Raw genomic sequence first — 19,715 nt, 5'->3', positions numbered from 1 at the left:
GAGGAGCCACCTGGAAAATTAGATGATTTGCAAACTTAAAGGTGGTGCCCTGGGGTCCCCTTGGGCTTTCAAGGTCGCAAGGGGTCGGGGACCTGTGGAGCACAGCTGGTTCCTCATTGCAGGACACAAGGTGGCCGGATGCAGGGCAAGTTGGAGATCTAGGAGCTATGCGCAGTGGAGTCCTTTGGAGCTGGAGGTGAGTTTCTGAGGGCTACTTACAGGACAACGGGGTCACTCTGGCAGAATGTCTGGGGTGTTCAAGAATTCCCTCAACTGGGGCGTCCTGATCCTTTTTTTTTTTTTTTTTTTTAGCTCAGAGGGAGCTGGTCTTCTGGTTGTCCGACGTCAGCTGACCAGTACCCAGGGTATTGGCGTAACTCAGCCACTGGAGGACGCAGTGCCACCAAACTTGGCACACCTGTAGGTTGCGTCAGGGAGGTCTGTGTGTCGCCTGGTCCGGCTGCAACTTCCGGTTGCAGAGACATCGGCTGGTCAGTGAAGTGAACCTTACTGGCTTTTTGGTTCTTGGTTGGTGAGCGGTGCCTCCATTCAGAAGGGAGATCTGGGATGATTCTTGAAGCCTGGTGGTCCCATGGGTTTCCTAGGGTCACTCATGTGTCCAGGTCCTCTGCAGCATTGATTTTCTGGTTCTGGGTGCAGCAGGTAAGGGTTGGCACCTTTTCTTCTGCAGTAGGTCCACAGTTCTCTTGCTTTGGATCTTCTTTGGTGCTGATCTTCTTTATCCTTTTAAATCTCATTTCTTGGTCTAGGGATGCCCAATAAATACTGAATTTAGTGGGCATATTAGAGGGAACCTGACAATGTCCAATGGGATACTTATCTATGGGTGGCTCTACCTAATTTAGTGACCACTTCCTGTGGGAAGGGCCACTTCCCTAAACCTGATTGGCTATTTTCCTCCATTTCAAGATGGAGGAAACTTAATTTGAGGGTCCACTTCGCAGGCAACATCTTAGGGGTAGTGCATGCTAGGTAAGGCCGCCACTCCTACCCTTTGTGTGGTTTTCCACCTTTCCTCCCTCCAAGAGAGGGGGTTTGCAAAGGTGGAGCCATTCTGTGCTAGCAGCAGGCCTAGGGATCATGTTTCAAGGGCAGTAGCCCTTTGAAGCTCACTGCCAGGGCTGTGCACATTCCTGTGGGAGGGGGTGTTAGCTCATCCAGCCAGGAAGGGCATTGACTTACAAACCAGAGAGACAGGGCTCTCCCCAGGTTTGTATAGTGGCTGTCTGGAAGTGGTAGGTTGGATGAAACCAGTCAGCAACCATGCCAAGATAGTTAGCATTTGCAGGGGGCGCCTCGAAGGTGACCCCTGGGTACATTTATCATAAATCCAATACTGGTACCAGTTTAGATTGATCATTCTGAGATGCTTGATACCAAACAACTCAGGGTTCAGAGTAGCCATTATGTAGCTGGGAAACTCATGTTGACCGGTGTTCAGCACATACATTAAAATGGCTACACTGTTCACTCACTATGCCCCAGGTTTGGCATGGATACGTGGGGGCATATTGCTCATGAAGCTATGCACTCACATATAATATGGAGCACCCTACCTTAGGGCTGTAAGGCCTGCTGGAGGAGTGTCTTACCCATAGTAAATGTAGTGTATGGGGGTCAGGGCACACAGGTAGTGTGCAAGTCGAGTTTTGTGTGTTAGGTTTGCACCAGAACCCTCAGCCTGCTATGGCAGGGCTGGGTGCATCTGGATGCATGGCCCTAGAGGGTGGCACAATCAGTGCTGCTGCCCTCAGGGGCTTACCCATAGTACCCCAATCCCTGGGTACTTACATAACTTTCACTAGGGACTTGTAGTGGTAGCTAAAGGTGTATCCAATTACTTTTACATTGCTTTAGGGAAATAACACTGGCACTGGGAACCTGGTTAGCAGGATCCCAGTACACTCCAGTCCTAGTTGCATTTAGAAACAAGGCACAAAGTGTGTGTGTGTGTGTGTGTGTGTGTGGGGGGGGGGGGGAAATACTAAAACAAGGTGCCAGTTTCTCACAGACACAACAAGTTCCAGAGGTCTCCCTGCATCTTTCCAGTTGGCCTGATGCTGTGGACCTGCAACTGGATCTGCCTGAGCTCTGCTTCCCTCTGCTGGAGTACATTCCTGACCCCCAAAGAAGTGCCTTCCAGGTCCTGGACCTTTGGTGCTGTATAAGTTGAGCTTCTCTGAGAAGAAAAGGAGAAATTCTTAAGTTTGGGCTCTTCACAACAACAAATAGGCCAATTCACACAAAGATTATGCCGCCTGCCAATGCGATGCTCTGATGAGTCTGACTTTCCACATTACAGCAACCACCAGTGACGACCGGCAACATGAGATCTGCACTTTGAACTACAGCATTGACCGCACACAGTGACCACCAACACCAAGCTCAAAATATTGACCATCCGCGATGCCCAACAGAATTGTCTTGCTACAGCGATGTCCTTATGCTACACTTGTCCAGCTCTTCATGCTGCAGTGATGACTATTCGCAACACTATCCCTGCTCCTTACAGCCTCCTCCGTGTATCTAATTCTTTCCTCTGGATTGTGGAAGATAACCTTTTTGGCAGGACTAACCGGTTACTTGTATCTGGCCCACACTTCATCATGGTCGGCTTGAACTTGTGACTTTCAACCGGTCTCACATAACAAGATAACTTGAAGTGGTGCTTTGAGGCGCTATACTTATATTAAATCTTTGAAAGTGCGCATCTCCAGTTCTACTGATTGGATTTTATTTCTTTTGATGTCAATTTATTCAATTTTACTCTATTTTTCTAAATTTGTGTGGGAGGTTTGCGTTGTGTTTTCACTTTGTTAATTTTTTTTAAAACTTTTTTTTTTTTTTAGTTACAAACTATAACCAACAATAACATACAATGCAGTGCACGTTATAGCAAGACATAACGTTATCATTATATCACAGTAGCAAAGGGTATTATTCAACAAAGTCCAAGCCATGAGACAGTTACAACCACTGTACTAATATTGCCCTCCACCCTGCCATCCCAGCCCAAATCATCATGAGACTAGACATCACATAGCTTGTAGAAAACAGAAACATGTTGAAACAATAGTTGGCCGTCACCTGCTCAGAAGGTTCAATCTGTATCCTCACCCCCTCATCCTCCGTACTACCTACAAAGCTTAAGTCCTCCACACCAGTAAACCGTTCCAGTAAGGTTTCCCAAGCCGCTACATCAGTGAGTGCCCTCTCATCCCCCCCGGTGTCGGGGGCAGATGCTGTTCCTCGGCTGCACCCCATTCCATTAAATCCCGTATCCAACTGGAGATCAATGGATTCTGGGTGCTCATCCAACCAATTGCTATCCTGCGCCTAGCCAACACCAGCGCCAACTGTGCCAGTTTATATGGAATGCTCCTGCCACGTTGTTTCTGCACCACTACCAAGAAACAGATCATCAGCATTTCCTCCAACCCCAGTCCCGTAACCTCCTCAACTTTCACTGCCACTTCCTGCCAGAAGTCATATACTGTCCTGCAAGTCCAGGCCAGATATAGGAAGGAAGCACCAAATGTACCACAACTAGGGCCTCCCGCTCTGTGGCTCGGGTCAATCTTGTTTAGTCGACTGGGTGTGAGATACGTTCTGTGTACACAGTTAAAATGTAACAACTTAAACCTAATATTACATGACACCATATGTACCAGAGACAAAGCCAAATCAAAATCAGCATCTGTTATGTGTTCCCCCAGGTCATACTCCCACGCCCCACACTTATCACACCTGGTTGATCCTCACAAGGGCTTTATAAAACCGGGTAATCAAGTGTGTTTGCACCCCCCAGTTAATCAAGCCGTTCAACACCGCAGAGGCCTTGGGGGCTACCGGAAAACCACTCCATATCTCATGTGCCACACTTTCCATTTTTGTGTAATGCAAGAAATGACCAGGGTCCAGGCCCAAAAAATCCTTAGCTTCAGTGAAAGAGATAAACTCTCCATTGGGGTAAAGATCCCCAGCCAGCTCACATCCTCCCAGTCTCCAAGCCTCCACAAACATCAACTTTTCCATGTCCCGAAAGGGTGCCAAATCCCACATTTTCAGCTCTCTGTCAAAGGGGGCTCATTGGAGTGCATGTTTAACTGCCTGCTCCCAGATTCCAGCAGTGGTCTTGACCAAGTAGGGAGCAGAGGGGTCAGATCTATCGGCAACTACTCACTCAACATTATGCTTATAATGCGCAGCCATAGAATGAGTAAAACATATGCCCAGATACCTGAAACTCAACTTCCCATCTGAGTCCTGCCCAGGTAAATCAGCCTGCTGAACGCCACTGGGAACAGGAGCTTTTTTTCCCTATTTACTTTGAGACCAGAGACGACCCCAAAAACATCCAACCTCTGCAGCAGCATAGGCACCGAGAAATGAGGTTCTCGAAGATAAACCAGAGCATCATCTGTGTACAGAGAAACCACGTTTGGTCCGCTCCACTTGGATACCCCTCAGTCCTAGCTCCTCTCGAAGCCAGATCACTAGTGGCTCCACCACTAGAGCAAAAAGGAGAGGCAAAAGTAGCCATCCCTGTCTCGTGCCCCTACCGATCTCCCAGGAGTCCGATAGCTCTCCCACCACCTGTACTTGTGCGGGGGGGGTGTACAGTAACCGCACCCAAGCGCAGAAACCGGGGCCAAAGCCCATGCCCTGCAAAACCTCTAAGAGATAGCCCCACTCGACTGTATCAAAGGCTTTCTCTAGATCCAAGGACACTAGCACCAATTCAGTTTCCTCACCTTCAGTCTTGTGCAGAAAATGTGTCAAAAGGCGCAAGTTATAGGAAGTGCTACAACCAGGAATAAACCCACAATAATCCTTGTGCACCCAACCCTGAATCACCCCCGTGGAGCAGAGGGGCCAAAATCTTACAAAGTATCTTAACATCGCTATATAACATGGTAAGCGGGCGATACGAGGAGGGGTCACCAGGATCCCCTCCCGGCTTGAGCATCAAGCACACAATGCCTTGACGCATAGTTTCTAGCAACATGCCACGCACTCGGGCTTCCTCAAACACCTCCAGGAGCTTCTCCCTCAGAGACAAGGAAAACGTTTGATACAACTCAACAGGAAAACCATCACCACCCGGGGACTTAGACTTGTTCATCGCAGCAAGTGCCTCACTCACCTCCTCCACAGTAATTGCAGTCTCCAGACCATCCCTACTCTCTAATTCCAAGCGCGGAAGCCACATCTGTTTCAGAAACCCTCCCATACCATCCTCTGGGGGTGCAGCATTAGCCCTCGACACCCCTTGCAAATGCTCAACCAAAATTTAACCTCCTTATATAACCTAAGTTCCTCCCTTTCAGCCATTCTCGTGTCCGGTATCCGCGGCTGCAAGTCCCCTAATTTCTCCTCCAGATCTGTAAGTTCCTGCTCCATTTGTCTGCGTACGCCGCACCTATACACCCTCCCCCCCTACTACTGCCTTCATAGCCTCCCACTCAGGCCCCTAGACAGTGTTGTGTTCCAATTCAAATCCATGTACCCTTTGATGGCCTCAGCCACCCTTTCCAGACTCCCCACATCAGTGAGGCACACCAAGTACGCGCTAAACAGGCGGTAGCTGCCTCCCACTGTAATTGCATCAGCACTGGTACATGATCAGATAAGAACCTACCTATTTGTGTAACATCCAGCACCTGCGAGCTATTAAGACCGCCCAGCAGAAACCTATCCAATCGGGTATGTGTAGTATGTGTTCTGGAATGACAAGTGTATTCCCTGCTCTCGGGGTGCAGCTCCCTCCACATGTCCCAAAACCCTAAATGAGTCATCACTTTCGCAAGAGATTTCACCATCAAAGGCTTAGTCCCCAGCTTTGGTGGGAGGCAATCCAGGTCCCCGTTCAATATACAGTTGTAGTCCCCCGCCCAAACAATAGACCTATCTACACTATCCCTCAAGATCTCTGGTATTTTGGTATAAAAGGAGTGATCATCAGTATTAGGCGCATAAGTGTTGAGGATAATGATAGGTGATCCATCCAACATACCTTCAACCAGACCATATCTACCCTCAACACCAACTTCACTGTCTATGTGGGTGAATGGAACCCCTAGAGCCACCCATATAGACACACCCCACGCATAAGAGGAGAAGGAGGATGAGAACATTTGATCCGCCATTTCTTGGACAGTTTTTGTGCTTCCTCCTCAGTCATGTGTGTTTCCCGAAGACAAGCAATATGAACCTTATGCCTTTTTAAGAAGGAGTGTACCCTATAGCACTTGGTGCATCTCTCCAAACCCCTGACATTCCATGTCAACATATTAATCAGATGACCCATATTGGTACAGAACTTCCATCCCTCCCATTTGAGCGCCACCCCTCGTACCCCAACCCACCATGGGAAGACGAGGAAGGTACACATTTCACATCGCTCCATTATACCTGCACTGTTGGAACAACTTCAAATATTGACAAACTGTGCCAACCCCCTCAAACCCCCAACCCCCACCCCGGATATACAGTAAAACAACCATAACAAACCATACTGTAAATCCATGCTACAGATGCTGCCAGGACAACAGCCTAAACACCAACTATCCAGGTCTAAAGTCCTACCACAGCTGCGGAGTGACCACCTCCTACCCTGGCATCGATCTGCAAATTGCCTGAATACCACCCCAATGTAGCTCACTATTGTCATAAGCCCCCCCCCCCGATGTCCAATATATTCCGACTCTTAGGTGAGGCCCCCTCAGGACCTTATTCATATTCTAGTCCCATCTCTCCTCCAGAGAGGCACTCTCACGTTAAAACAGAAGCCCGGCAAGCAAGGGCGCAACAGCCATCCTGGATCATTAAGGACATAGTCAGACCTTTGTGGAAACCCTCAGCTCCCCTCTCCAGCTCCACATTCAAACCCCCAGCCAAACCAGCAGACACCACTGCCATTGTTCCATCCTGTTGTATCTCAAATCTACAAGTAGAGTCTGCAGCCGACCCGCAAGCCCCAGTGTCCTCCAGCTGACCATCATCACGTGAGCTCCATTACGGACCTTCCGCTCCAGAGGCCCAAGGAGAGACCCCTCCAGTCCTTTCCGGTATTCCCAGGGTCACCTTATCCCACAATTCCAGCCATCTCCATACCTCCTCCGGGGGTTCGAAGAAATGAGACCTCCCACCTGAAAGCACCTTTAACCGCGCGGGATACAGGAGCATATATCTGATGTTCATGGCACAAAGTTTCGCCTTGACCTCCATGAATCCCTTTTGAGAACCTGCACCTTGTTCGTATAATCAGGATAGATGGATATTTTGCAGTTCTCATATATTGCCCTGCCGGAGTCCCGGGCAACCTGCAGCACGCAGTCTTGGTCTTTATAGTTCAGAAGACGGGCAATGAGCTCTTGGCGGCGCGCCTGGCCAGGGAGATGCAACAAGTGCCCTATGAGCATGTTCCACTACAAATACCCTGGAGAGCCCAGTCAGCTGCAGGACATCTATGATCCACTTCCCCACAAAGGTTTCTGCTGGGGACCCCTCCTCATGCTCCGGGAAAACCAGCAGTCTGACATTATTCCGCCAGGACCCCCCCCTCTGGGTACTCCAGCTTCCCGAAGCCAAGAATTGGCTTGCGCCATTTGTTTCCAAAGGACTCGCCACCTCTGTTTGCAGCTCCACGATAGAGCCCTTTGCCACTTTGACCTTATCAGACACCTACCTAAGGTCCACCCGGAGTAGGTTAACTTCCACTGCCACGGTTTCGATCTTACCCTCCAAAGCCACCCTAGAGCCCCGGATGGCCGCAAGAAGCTCGTCATGTGAAGACTCCTTAAGGTTCCCCAGTACGCTAAAGTCATCTCCGCTCCCCTCCCATCCCATCTGACCAGATGTTGCGGCAAGGGCACCGGGGTCGTATATTGCTCCATGGTGTTACCCTGTGATGCATCTGTCCACCTATGCTGCACCATCTCACTCCGTACCCAGATCTGAGATATGACCCAGTCTCAGCTGCTGCAGGGAAACAGCAAGAGTGTCTGGAGCACAAGGTACTGCAAGGACAGGATCCATTGCTCCTCCCTCTGTAGGGCACCACTGTACACTGCTATTCCACAGTGTGTTCAAGGCAGTGGTAGTAGATACCCCCAATAAGAGAGGACCCCTCTCGATGAGTTTAGAGCTAAGAGCCAAAGGGTTCAGAAAGTTAGAAAATCTGGGAACAAGGGCTGACGTGTGCACACCTGCTCCAGTGTGCGCTGACCAACAGCTTCAGCCAGTCAGGCCCCAGCACGGCTCTCCAGAGCCCAGCCGATCCCACCGACGCCCTCTCAGGACACCTCCACCCGTTTCAAGGCCCTGGAGACCTCCACTGTAAAGCAGGGGCCACACGGCCAGCAGGCCTACCGAATCAGCAGTGCAGCCCACGCCAACTGATCACCGTCACCACACTAGCCCATGGGGCCCAGCAGCCACCTCACCTCACCTGCAGCCCAGGAGTGGCCCACAGACACGGCCTCGGCACAAATCAGGCCTCAGTAGCCCAGAGCCCAGCCGATCCTACCAGCGCCCTCTCAGGAAGCAGCTGTCCACTTCATGGCCCGAAGACCTCCTTTGCAGAAAGGGGGCCGCGCGACCAGCAGGCCCACCATGTCGGCAGCACAGCCATGTTGCCAGCTCACTGCCTCCACGCGAGCCCTCGGGGCCCAGCAGCCACCTTGTGCACAGCTCAGGAGAGACCCACAGACACGGCCTCAGTGCCTGCCTCTGCAACCTCCCAAAAAAGGGGGACTGTGATGCACCAGACATCTCAGTGCACCGTCCCAATGCAGGGGGAAGGCACCATTTGCCTCAGGCACCCAGGATAATTGCAGGATTCCACTGGAAAGCGGTAGCTCACTAGGAGTGTGTCCCACCGGCCATGTTGCTTGTCCACAACCCCCCATACTTTGTTACCGTTTGAAGTGCTGCATAAATACTTTACTAGTTGCCTCTGAGTTAAGCCTGACTGCTTTTGTGCCAAGCTTCCAGGTTAATTTAGTGACTTTTGTGGTTCACCCCGACAAGAATTGTGGCTGTTGCTTAAGAAGACAATTCACCGCCCTCAAGAACAATACCATTTCTCACAGGATATATTGATTTTGAAAGCTGGCACCATTAAAAGAATATACATTCTCTAGAAAGTAGAGTGTTCGAGACTGCAAGAAAATATTTTCCATTTTGTTGTTGATGGAACAAATTGCTCAATTTAAAATGTTGCAGAGCAGTGAGATCTATGTGATGTTACGTGATGAAATTACAGCATTCCTTTACAGTTAGTCGTTACACATTTTCCAATTTGTCCTCTTCCAGAAATATGCTGAGAACCTGAGTAAATTTGCCTTTTTCAGTTTTCAAATTAGTTGAGACTACTACACTCTTGTGAGAAATTGGGTTGTTAGTGATTGGGTGTGAGCCCTGGTCAAGCAGCAACCACAATCCTTGTCAGGGTGAGGCACAAGCCAATCCTAAATTAGCTTGTGCTCAACCCTCTATTAGCTTGGCACCGAGCAGTCAAGCTTAACTTACAGGCAATGTGTAAAGTATTTGTGCAACGCTTCAAACAGTAATAAAGTGAAAAGATCATGCAAAAGGGTCCTACACCTAGTAAGAAAAATAAAACATCCTTTAATAAATAAAACAAGACCAAACCTACAAAAGCTTAAAAGGGAGACATAACATTTTAAAGATTTAAGTAAAAATAGTGTTAAAAAGCAAAAAGCTCCAACTGTGGATAGCAGGTTGCACCAGACCGGGACAAAGTCACAAGTTCAGGTTGACCGTGATGGAGCATGGACAGCCTGAGGGATCCAGTAAGGCCTGCTGAACAGAGTACCTTAAATGCTGGTTTGCAGAGCATCGTGAGGATCCAAGTTGCAGTTGTGTCACGCAGCAGACGTGATGTGTCAGTTCTGAGATGAAGCGGGGCTGCGATGCAAAGTCCTGCACCATCATTGAGGATTCCATTAATAGGGCTTGTGATGTGAAGTCTGGCATTGAGGATGCAACATGTAGTCAGGGTGATTCGCTGGTTCTGAGGAGCTGCAAGCTTGAGATGCAGATCTTTGTGACAAGTCCAATCCACACAGCAGCAGCAATGCATCCGTTCTGCTTAGGTTTTCACCATGCAACAGACGAGATGTGTCAGTTCTGCTGGACCCACAGGCTGGAAGAGAAACTTAAGCCCGCTTCCGAGGGGCCTGGACTGTGGTGGGGTGGCACCACTTGTCAGGGTAGACTCACAAATGGCAAAGTCCAGGTCCAAGGTTGTTGGAACCTGTTGTGTGTCTGAGCCTTCAGATCAGGAGACCAGCCAACTAGCCCTTGGAGTCACTCTGCGTATAAGAGAAGCAGGTCCAGTCCTTCTCACCCAGGCAAGACAGCAGCAGATAAGCATGTCAGCACAGCTGTACAGCAGTTCTCCAGAGCAGCAGTCCAGCAGAGTGGCAGTTATTTCAGCAGCACAGCAGTTTCTTCCTTTCAGAGTATCCAAGTTCAAAGGTATACTGAAGTGGTGGTGTCTGAGGTCCTGTATATACATACCCATCTGTGCCTCTGAAGCGGCGAGAAGCTTCTAGAGGTAGACCTTTGAAGCGCACAGATACCCTGCCTTCCCCCTGACCTGGCCCTTTGTGTGGAGACAAAACACAGTCTTTCAAGTGCAAGTGGGGCTGGTCAAGCTCCTCCCTCCCATCCTCCCAGTGATGGCCCATCCAGGTACACCTATGGTTCCCATTGTGTGTGGATGTCTAGGAGGAATATAAAAAGTCCAACTTTCACCCAATACTTAGTCATGTAACCCTTGTAACCCTGCAAGCTGCAACCACCAAATGACTTAGACAGGAAAAGAAGCATTTTCAAAATTGCAATTTAAAATCTGACTTCACCATACATTAGGGTTTTCATTACAATTCCTGAGACACCAGACATGAACTGCTTACCTAGCCCCATTTAGGAATTGCACGTATAAAAAATAATAAGGTAACTCCAATGTTATCCTATTGGAGAGGTAGGCCTTGCAGTAGTGAGAAACACATTTCAAATTTTTCAATACCAAGACATGTAACACTTAAAAGTACATGTCCTACTTTTTAAATATATGACACTCTGCCTTCTGGGCTGTCCAGCGCCTTCCCTAAGGGTTACATATGTATTAAAAAGGAAGGTTTGGGACTGGCAAAAGGCTTATTTGCCAGGTTGAATTGGCATTTTAAAAACGTGCAAACACACAGGCTGCAATTGAAGGCCTGAGACAGGTTGTAAGTGCTACTTAAGTGTGCAGCACAATCTGTGCTATAGGCCCACTACCAGCATTTAATTTACAAGTCCTGGCCACAGGTAGTGTCAGTTTACTAGGGTCTTAGAAGTACACAAGATATGACAATTGGGTATAACCCAATTCTACCATGTTTTAGGGAGAAAGCACAAGCACTTTGACACTTGTTAGCAGTGGTAAAGAGTGCAGAGTTCTAAAAGCCAACAAAAACAGATTCAGAAACTAGGAGGGTGAACACAAACGTTTGGGGATGGCCCTGCAGAAAGGCCATCTTCGACAATCCTTGAAAATATATGCCTTCCAAATTCAAACAAAATACTCATTTTAATAAAAGGAATTCACCAACAGAAAAATTGAATGTTTTTTAAAAGGAATACTGCAATAGCCACTGAAGTCCTGAGCTAAGAATCATACTTCTTTTTGTTCAGTAACACAAAACGTATGCTTTGACCTTCTAAAAGCATTTTACAAGACAGACTTTCAAAAGGTTTACGCAGAAAAGCTAAAACATCATAAGTATTTGCCTTTCCACAGTTCAACGTAATACTGCATTGCCATAAAGATATTCCTGTTTCAAACATTTCATAAACGGGATGGATATATCTATTTTGTGGAGTTTTCTGTGTAAATTTCTATTGGTGCATTCTCATGCAAAGTCGGAGAGTCCATTCTAATTCAATAACTTCATGTACACTACTCAAAACCTTATTAAGGGTGTTCAAGTACTCAAACAGGCCAAACGTCTGTGACTATGGTGGCAGGAATAAAAACAGAATGCAGCTGGAATGCCTTTGCCTGGAAACTTGCTACATTTCTGAACACAGTGGCACAGAATTGTGTGCAGAAGATCTGTCCCCTGTTTTTAAGCTCCTGAACTTTGCTACAATGTTTGTACAATTTTGCCATCTTAGCTCTATATCCTGTGGAAATAGTTGTAGTGTTCAAAACAGAAGTTGTAGTTTTGAAATCCAGTAAAACCTTTACATAAGGACTTGGGAACTTCAAATACTCCTTGTCCACTGTGGTGATATCGAGGGGGATTATTTTCTGGTGGACTAAACAAGGACCATGAAACACAAAAGCACTGTTAGTGAAGCTATGCAGATTTTTCAATGCCATGTCCTGCAAAAAATAGAACATCACAGAAGTGTAGGTGGGGTTAGGGCCCTCCTCACAAAAATAACTGTGAAAGCTGGCTCTGACCACGCAAGAAAACAAGCGCAACAGTTGTTCCACCACTAGAAAACAAGCATTTGCAATGCACTAGGGTCTCCATTTGTCGGAGTTACAGCTGTTCACAGTTGTAAACTCCCAACTGGATTTTTCTTGCATTAAAAGAAAAAAAACAGCACGATCGCGCAGCTACGGTTCACACATAATAATACCTATCGGCAAAAGTGCAATTATGAACATAACCTGCAAAAGTGCAATTAACTATGTAACAAGGTCGATAGTATGCGAAGCGCCCGACTTCTGCCTAGTGAGATCGCGCTGCGAACATAGAGAAAAAGTAGTCCACAAACTCAGCGAGCCTCGCATGTTTTCTGTACTTGGTCGCTGCGCTCGAGGAGGGCTAACCACCGGAAAAGGCATGAGATATGTGTGCCTTCCACTAATCAAAAGAAGCGGATTCTAACAGGCAAGCCAACTTGCCAGTGAAAGACACTGACGTGACGTCGACGGGGCTCCGAGCCCTTTTCTAATACTTAAAGCATCTCGCTAGCGATACGCATGCACGAGCGCATGTGACGCAGGCTCGACCGTAAAAAGCAGGGAAAAGGGAGAAGGCCAGCGTGGTAGCCCGGCAATGAAGCGAAACACAGCTTTGTTTTTTAGTTCAGGCCTACCTTCACCCTAACAATGCACACACCGCCTGCTGCTCTTCCTAAAATAGCACAAAGTCACATGGTTTGGCAACAGCGGATCAAAAAGGGGTGTGCTGGTGCAGTGGCGACAGAAATCAAAAATCAAAGAATGCCCAGAGATCGAGAAAACACTGAGGGTCTCTCATCAGCATACTGTGTCCGTTAGTGAGATTGGTCTAGTTAAGTATTCTAGAACCATTAAAGTTGCAAAAAAAAAAAAAAACGACAACATTGACTCAAGGTAAAGCCTCAATAAAATGGAGGAATCCACGTTTTGCTCTTATCCATTGGCAAGACAGAGGCAACTATGTTTTCCTGATGTAAGTTTATAACAAATGGCATCATGCCAATAAGTGTGTCAATAATCTGGTGACCAAAAGCCTAGAAGCAACAATGTAATGCCTGACAATGAGTGAGTAAAGGAGACGAGGTGTTTGGGGTAAGGACATCATCTCTCCTAAAAAAAAAAAAAAAAAAAGTAAAAATAAATAAAATAAAATATCTGTTAGAATTGTTTCTCTTTTAGCAATCAATAGACCATGAAATGAATCTACGTTCCTGAATAGAAGCACCACCCAAGTATTTTGTGCATGAAACATTTGAAGAACTAAAGCGTAGATCAGTGCACTCGGGTAGGGCCAGGTCCTCAGGCACTCAGCGATTCGAAGAGCCATTGGGTGATAAAGCCATTAACAGAGTTTTATGCACCGTCTGATAATCCTAGTACACACTCCTAGCTGGACTTCGGCAAAAATGGAAACAGTGCCTAGAGTTGTTAAGCAGGAATTTTCTTATTGTAGGTTCCTTAGAGGAATATGCCACAATAGGGGCCTGGTCAGCCTTTATAATACTCTGTCTATTCTTCTGCCTAGACCTCAGCATTACATCTAAGATGTTCCTGTTGTGATAGCCAACTATGGTATCAAGACACGAGGAAAGGTGGGTGAGCCATTAAACACAGAGCAAGATCAAGGGTAAGACACTGATTTGTCCCAAAGTGCAAAAGTACAAACTGAGCCATTAAAGTTCTATCATGAGAATGCACAGCAGATGGCATGTTCATGTATGGAAAGAGGCTATGCATTTATACAGTTTTTTTTAAATGTGTGTTTTAATTTAATATATTAGATCAAATAACTGCATACAATTACACTTACAAAATGTGTTAAGTGCTAAATAAACTTAGAAAAATGCATTGTCTTAATGATACTGCCGTGAGTGAACCAAGAGACACTGATATTTTTGTTGGACGCTACGAAAATGATAAATAACAGTTGATGGACCAGCAATAACTTTCATTAAATCTCTATGACCTTTTTTTTCTGGGGCACTGCACATTGAACTGAATCGCCTTTAGAAACTCTAAAAGCTAGCATTTAAAGGAAATCAGACACGGTGAAAGAAATGCTTAGCCTGGGATCACCGAGTTTTTCTCCTATTGGGGAAGCAGGACTCGTGCTCAGGTTTACCAGGTACACTGAACACAATGTAGCCACAATAACCATTTATTCCTGTCTCTAGTTTTACAGGTAAGGACAACGATTTATACAGCAAATCTATTTCCAGACCAACCTGCATCTTGTGCACCCCATATGATAAATCCAGATGAGGCTATGTGATAAAACTTTCGAGAAAACTTGGCAGGCAAAACGGATGTGAATCAACAGCAAATGGTCAAGAGCGCCTAAGAGAATCGCTATGCAGAACTTCAGCATGGAACAAACAATCAAAACACATTGATTCCCATGTAACAGCCTCAAAAGAGGCAATAAAACGATGGGCAGGAGAAAGAGGTTATCGTTACGCTTGGTTACGGGATTCAGGATTAATGCGGCAGTTCCGTGACATGCAGCAAGGTGGCACTCTACACACATTTCTCACTAGATTGCAATTTCAATAGAAAGAGAAAACATATCTTTCGGATTTGTTTCATAACCAAAGTGGGTGCAGCTGTCCTTCATCTAGCATGACGCTACGTCTTTATGTTTCAGCACAAGCGGTGCCCTGGCTCGGCTGCAGGGAGTCATGCACATGGAACATAACGACGAGAGGGGGCCACGGCAGTCATTTGGCTCGAGCCAGGTCATGGCTTTTCTAGCCTCTCCCAGTGGTACCCAAGGGCAAACAGTACTCACAGCACCGTGTTCAGACTGCCCTCACGCTGGTACCTTCTAACGGATTAGGTTGGAAGCATCTGAGTAGGTACCTCATAGTGAACATGAGAAAATAGAATCCACGAACCGTCTTCTTAACACAGACAGGTCTTCGACGTTTTGGCAAATTCAGGACAGCAACGTCTAAGAAAAGGCAGATGAAGGACTAGTGCATAACAGCACGATTATGGGGCTCATTTTCAATACCGTCTGTTACCTTCAACTGCCGCATCTTACTTTATAGCATGCAAGTATATATATATATATATATATATATATATATTTTGTTTTTTGTTTTTAAGATTCGCCCACTAGGGGGCAGAAGTACACAAAGTATGGGAAACCGCAGATTCGGACTATAGCTTAGTTATTCAAAGACTGAGTTATCAGGCAGTGGAACTGCTAATGGCCATAAAATCAATCAGGAATTTGTAAAGCGCACAACTCACCCGTGAGGATCTCAAGGCGCTGAGGTGGAGGAGGGGGAGGATGCTGCTACTGCTCGAACAGCCAGGTCTTGAGAAGTTTCCTGAAGGTAAGGAGGTCTTTGGTCTGATGCAGGTGGGTGGGAAGAGTGTTCCACGTCTTGGTGGCAAGGTGCAAGAATGATCTGTCGGCAGTTGTAGTTCTGTGGACCCGTGGGACGGTTGCCAGGGCAGCGGAGATTCTGGGTCGGGGTGTAGAAAGGAGAGCTGTCTGTTGAGGTATTCCGGTCCTGTGTTGTGCAGTGCTTTGTGAGCGTGGGTGAGGTGATTCTCTTGTTGACTGGGAGCCAGTGCAGGTCTCTCAGATGGCCTGTGATGTGGCGCTGGCGGAGGATGTCCAGGATGAGGCATGCAGAGGTGTTCTGGATGCGTTGCAGCCTCTCTGGAGTTTGGCATTGGTTCCTGCGTAGAGGACATTGCCATAGTCAAGTTTGCTGCTTACGAGGGCTTGGGTGACTGTTCTTCTGGTTTCGGTGGGGATCCATTTGTAGATCTTTGAGCATGCGGAGGGTGTTGAAGCAGGAAAAACTGCATTGCAGCACCATCACATATAATAAAAGTATCCCTGCCTCCTGGAAACAAAGGGCCCGGTTTGCGTTGCGTCTTCACCACGCTGCATGACAATTTAATAAATATGCCCCCACAGTTTATGAAATAGCAAGAAAAACCGGTGAACCTTATTTATGGCAAAGGCGCAGTGCAGGGTAGCAAGACACCTTGCTGCGCTGCATCACTTGGAAAGGGCAGGAATGTGATGTATTTAGGGTATACGGTGCATTTCTGTCCTTTTCGAAGGCACTGGCGCACAATGGACTGCTTGGTGCCACCGCAGGCACCCTTTCACCATGGTGCAAGGGTGCCTATGTTGCATGCAGGATTGTTTTTGTGAAGGAAGGGGCCCCTTCCTGCACAAAACAATCCTTAGAGGCATATTCCTCTATGTGTACTACAGCACACATAGAAAGAGGAAGTAATGAGGAGAAAAATATATTTCTCCTTGTTACACCTCTCCTGGGGAAGCGTATCTTTGTGGCTCATTTCTAGGTTCACCAGATTTAGTAAATCTGGGAATGCCTAAAAAACTATATGACTTACATTTTGACACCCATGGGACGCCTCCCTTGCATAGAGTAATGTAACACAGCAATTCGCGCTGCATTGCTGTTGCAAAGTCATATTTTTGCCCTGTTCATACCCATGTTTTGTTGCTGACTGATGCTGATGGTAAATGACTGACTGTGCCCTGGGCTCTGTTATCCAGACCCAGACGAGTGCTATGTTAAAAAACACTCATGTATTACACTATGTATTAGGGTACCCTTCCAATTGGCCTGACAGACCCTGTAAGCCTCTAGTATATTATAGGGCAGGGGGATACAATCTGCCTATTAGCCCCTGCTATATAATAGGGCATGGAGATTAGATGCCCACAGACGGTCTACACTTGCATGTGTGCACTGCCGTTTTCTTTCTGTCCTTCTAAATGCAGGCCTGCTTTGCAGCCTGTCTTTAAAAGTTAACTTAATACAATTTGCATGACAGCCCCTATGAGTCCCTAGTAATTAGCATGGCAAGGGGGCGCCAACTACATACAAGACCCTAGTTTATAAGAGGGCATGGGAGTAGGGGCCCAGCAGAATTGCTGCCCTTTGCATGTGGGCACAGCTGGAGGTTTTCTGTTTTTACATGCAGCCTCACTCTGTAGACTGCATCATTTAAATGGAAATTATGTCCTAATTTGACTTTGGTGTTGTAGGCACTTTAAATGTAATGATCTTCTATATTTTCACATTAGGTACCCACATGGTCTCCTCTAGTTGTACCGGGGGAGGGAGGATCATGTAACTATAAGTAGGGGACATATAAAAGGTTTTATAAACCCTGGTGAGGGAAAACTGATCATTTCATGTTTCCCCCATTGTAGATACTGGCCTTAAAAGGCTATCATAGCAATATTGTATTTTATTTTCACTATAGTAAGGAAAAGCATAGAAAAGTCATTCAAGGACTTAAGATTTGTTTTGATAATCCCAGCAATTTCACATTGGTGAATTTATCACAATTTGTACAGAAAATAAGTTATAAGGCTTTTCTTTCGGTAAACCAAAATTCGACCTTCTGAAGGTCCCCCTTGATTGGTCAGTGCTAACAGGATTAGCAGAGCTGCTTGGTTAAGTGAAAAGTGGCTGTCCAGGGGAGAGTATCTGGTGAAGGGCAGCTCTGGGGCTACATAGGAATGCTGGAGCAGGGGGAGGGGTAATAAAATACACAGCCCCAAAGGACAGCAGGGAATACAAGATTGCCTAACCCCCACCTTCTGGACCCCTGAGCCAGATACCAGGTTTAAAGAAGGAATTTGCAGATGTTAGGAGAGCTATGGAAATGAGCCACATTGAGAGATGGTTCAGTCAACTCTTACTACTCTGCTGAAATTTCAGCTACCATGGTTTTTAGAAGAATGGTGCTTTTTGTGACAGAAATATGCCACACTTTGGAGGAAGTGGTCATGCACCTGGGTGTCACTCTGCATTCTATTGGTCAGGATGCCCCTTTCCTGATGCCTAGGATCTGGGAATAAATATGTGAGAGGTGCATAGCCTCTCAGACCTGCTGCCTGAAACTACAAAAGGAAGAAGGACTGCCCTGTTGGAATCTGGAACTGTACCCTTGGCCTGCACTTCTGAGTGAACTATGCCTACTGCACAATCTGGTACTGCATCCCTGGGGATGGTGCCCTGCTTCAAGAGAAACTCAGGAGTGGACTCCCTGCAGCTACCGGTTAACAGAGCTTCACCTGTATCATCCCCAGCAAGAGTCCCTAGCCTGGAGTGCATCCAGTGGACTTTTACAGATTTGGCCGGGTGCATTGTGGAATCATGGTACAAGATTCCAGACCCTTGGATTTGTGTTTTGGACCCTTTGTACCTTCAAGAAGGGCTTCAGGAAACAACTCCTGAAGTTCGCAGAAGTTTGAAGATTGTTGGTAAAGTTGGCACTTTGTATTTCTGGGAGGTGCTTATTCTTTAAAAAATAATAACTCTGATTCCAAGGACCATCCTGGAGATTCCAGACCATTGGATTTGTATTTGGGCCCTTTTTACCTGCAAGGAAGACTTGAGGAAACACCTCCTGAAGTCTGGAGACATTTGGTAAAGTTGGCGCTTAGTGTTCTTAAGCACCAGGAAGTGTTTATTCTTTAAATAAAAAAATCATCTCTCTGGTTCCCTACATTAGATTTTTGTCGTTTTGATGTCTATTTACTCATAAAAATATGACCTATTTTTTTATTAAGCGGTGTAGGATTTTTATTGTGTGTTGTGTACCACATATTTGCTGTATTGGTGTTTTTGAATGCTTTACACTCTTCTCTCATAAGTTAGGCCTGCCTGCTCAGTTACAGCTACCAAGGCTATTTTACTGGGACCTTTAATGAACCTATATTTGATTAGTGGCCTTATTACAAGTGGTAGGTTCATACTTACCACTACTAATAATCCACTTTCCAACAGTTGCATTACTCCAGATTTTTAAAGCCATTCACAGTCACTCAAAGTGGCATTGTGTGGCTTAAAATCCTACTTAGAGGTTTGCATTACGCATGCATCACGATGCATGGTGCAATCATGAAGCAAAGATCTCATAAATATGTCTTGGTGTGTGCATCCACTCTCAGAAGATGTGCATTCTGTGAAACGTCTTAACTTGCTGATTGTTTGCTAGAAAACAGTTGGTTAATTAAATTATCTTTAAACAAAGTAGTTTGCTGGCTTCAAAATGTGTAAGGTAAAAAAGTATAATTCATCGAGGGATCATCCAAGGACTAAAGAGTCAACCCAAAAAGTCTTGTGAGCATACGGAAAATAAAGTTAGATGAAGATAGACCAATTATTAATTTCAGCTGCCATTTTAC

General features: G+C 46.4%; 1 protein-coding gene across 11 annotated transcripts in view; it reads right to left on the bottom strand.

Annotated features, from left to right (window-relative positions):
• The window catches only part of SNAP91 (synaptosome associated protein 91), a 639,351-nt gene that overhangs the window by 184,995 nt on the left and 434,641 nt on the right, over window positions 1-19,715 (bottom strand). The window lies entirely within an intron of this gene.

This window comes from Pleurodeles waltl, chromosome 5 (genome assembly GCF_031143425.1).
Source record: "Pleurodeles waltl isolate 20211129_DDA chromosome 5, aPleWal1.hap1.20221129, whole genome shotgun sequence".
Lineage (NCBI taxonomy): Eukaryota > Metazoa > Chordata > Amphibia > Caudata > Salamandridae > Pleurodeles > Pleurodeles waltl.
The sequence above is the reverse complement of the archived record's forward strand: the minus strand, read 5'-3'. Positions and strand labels throughout refer to the sequence as shown.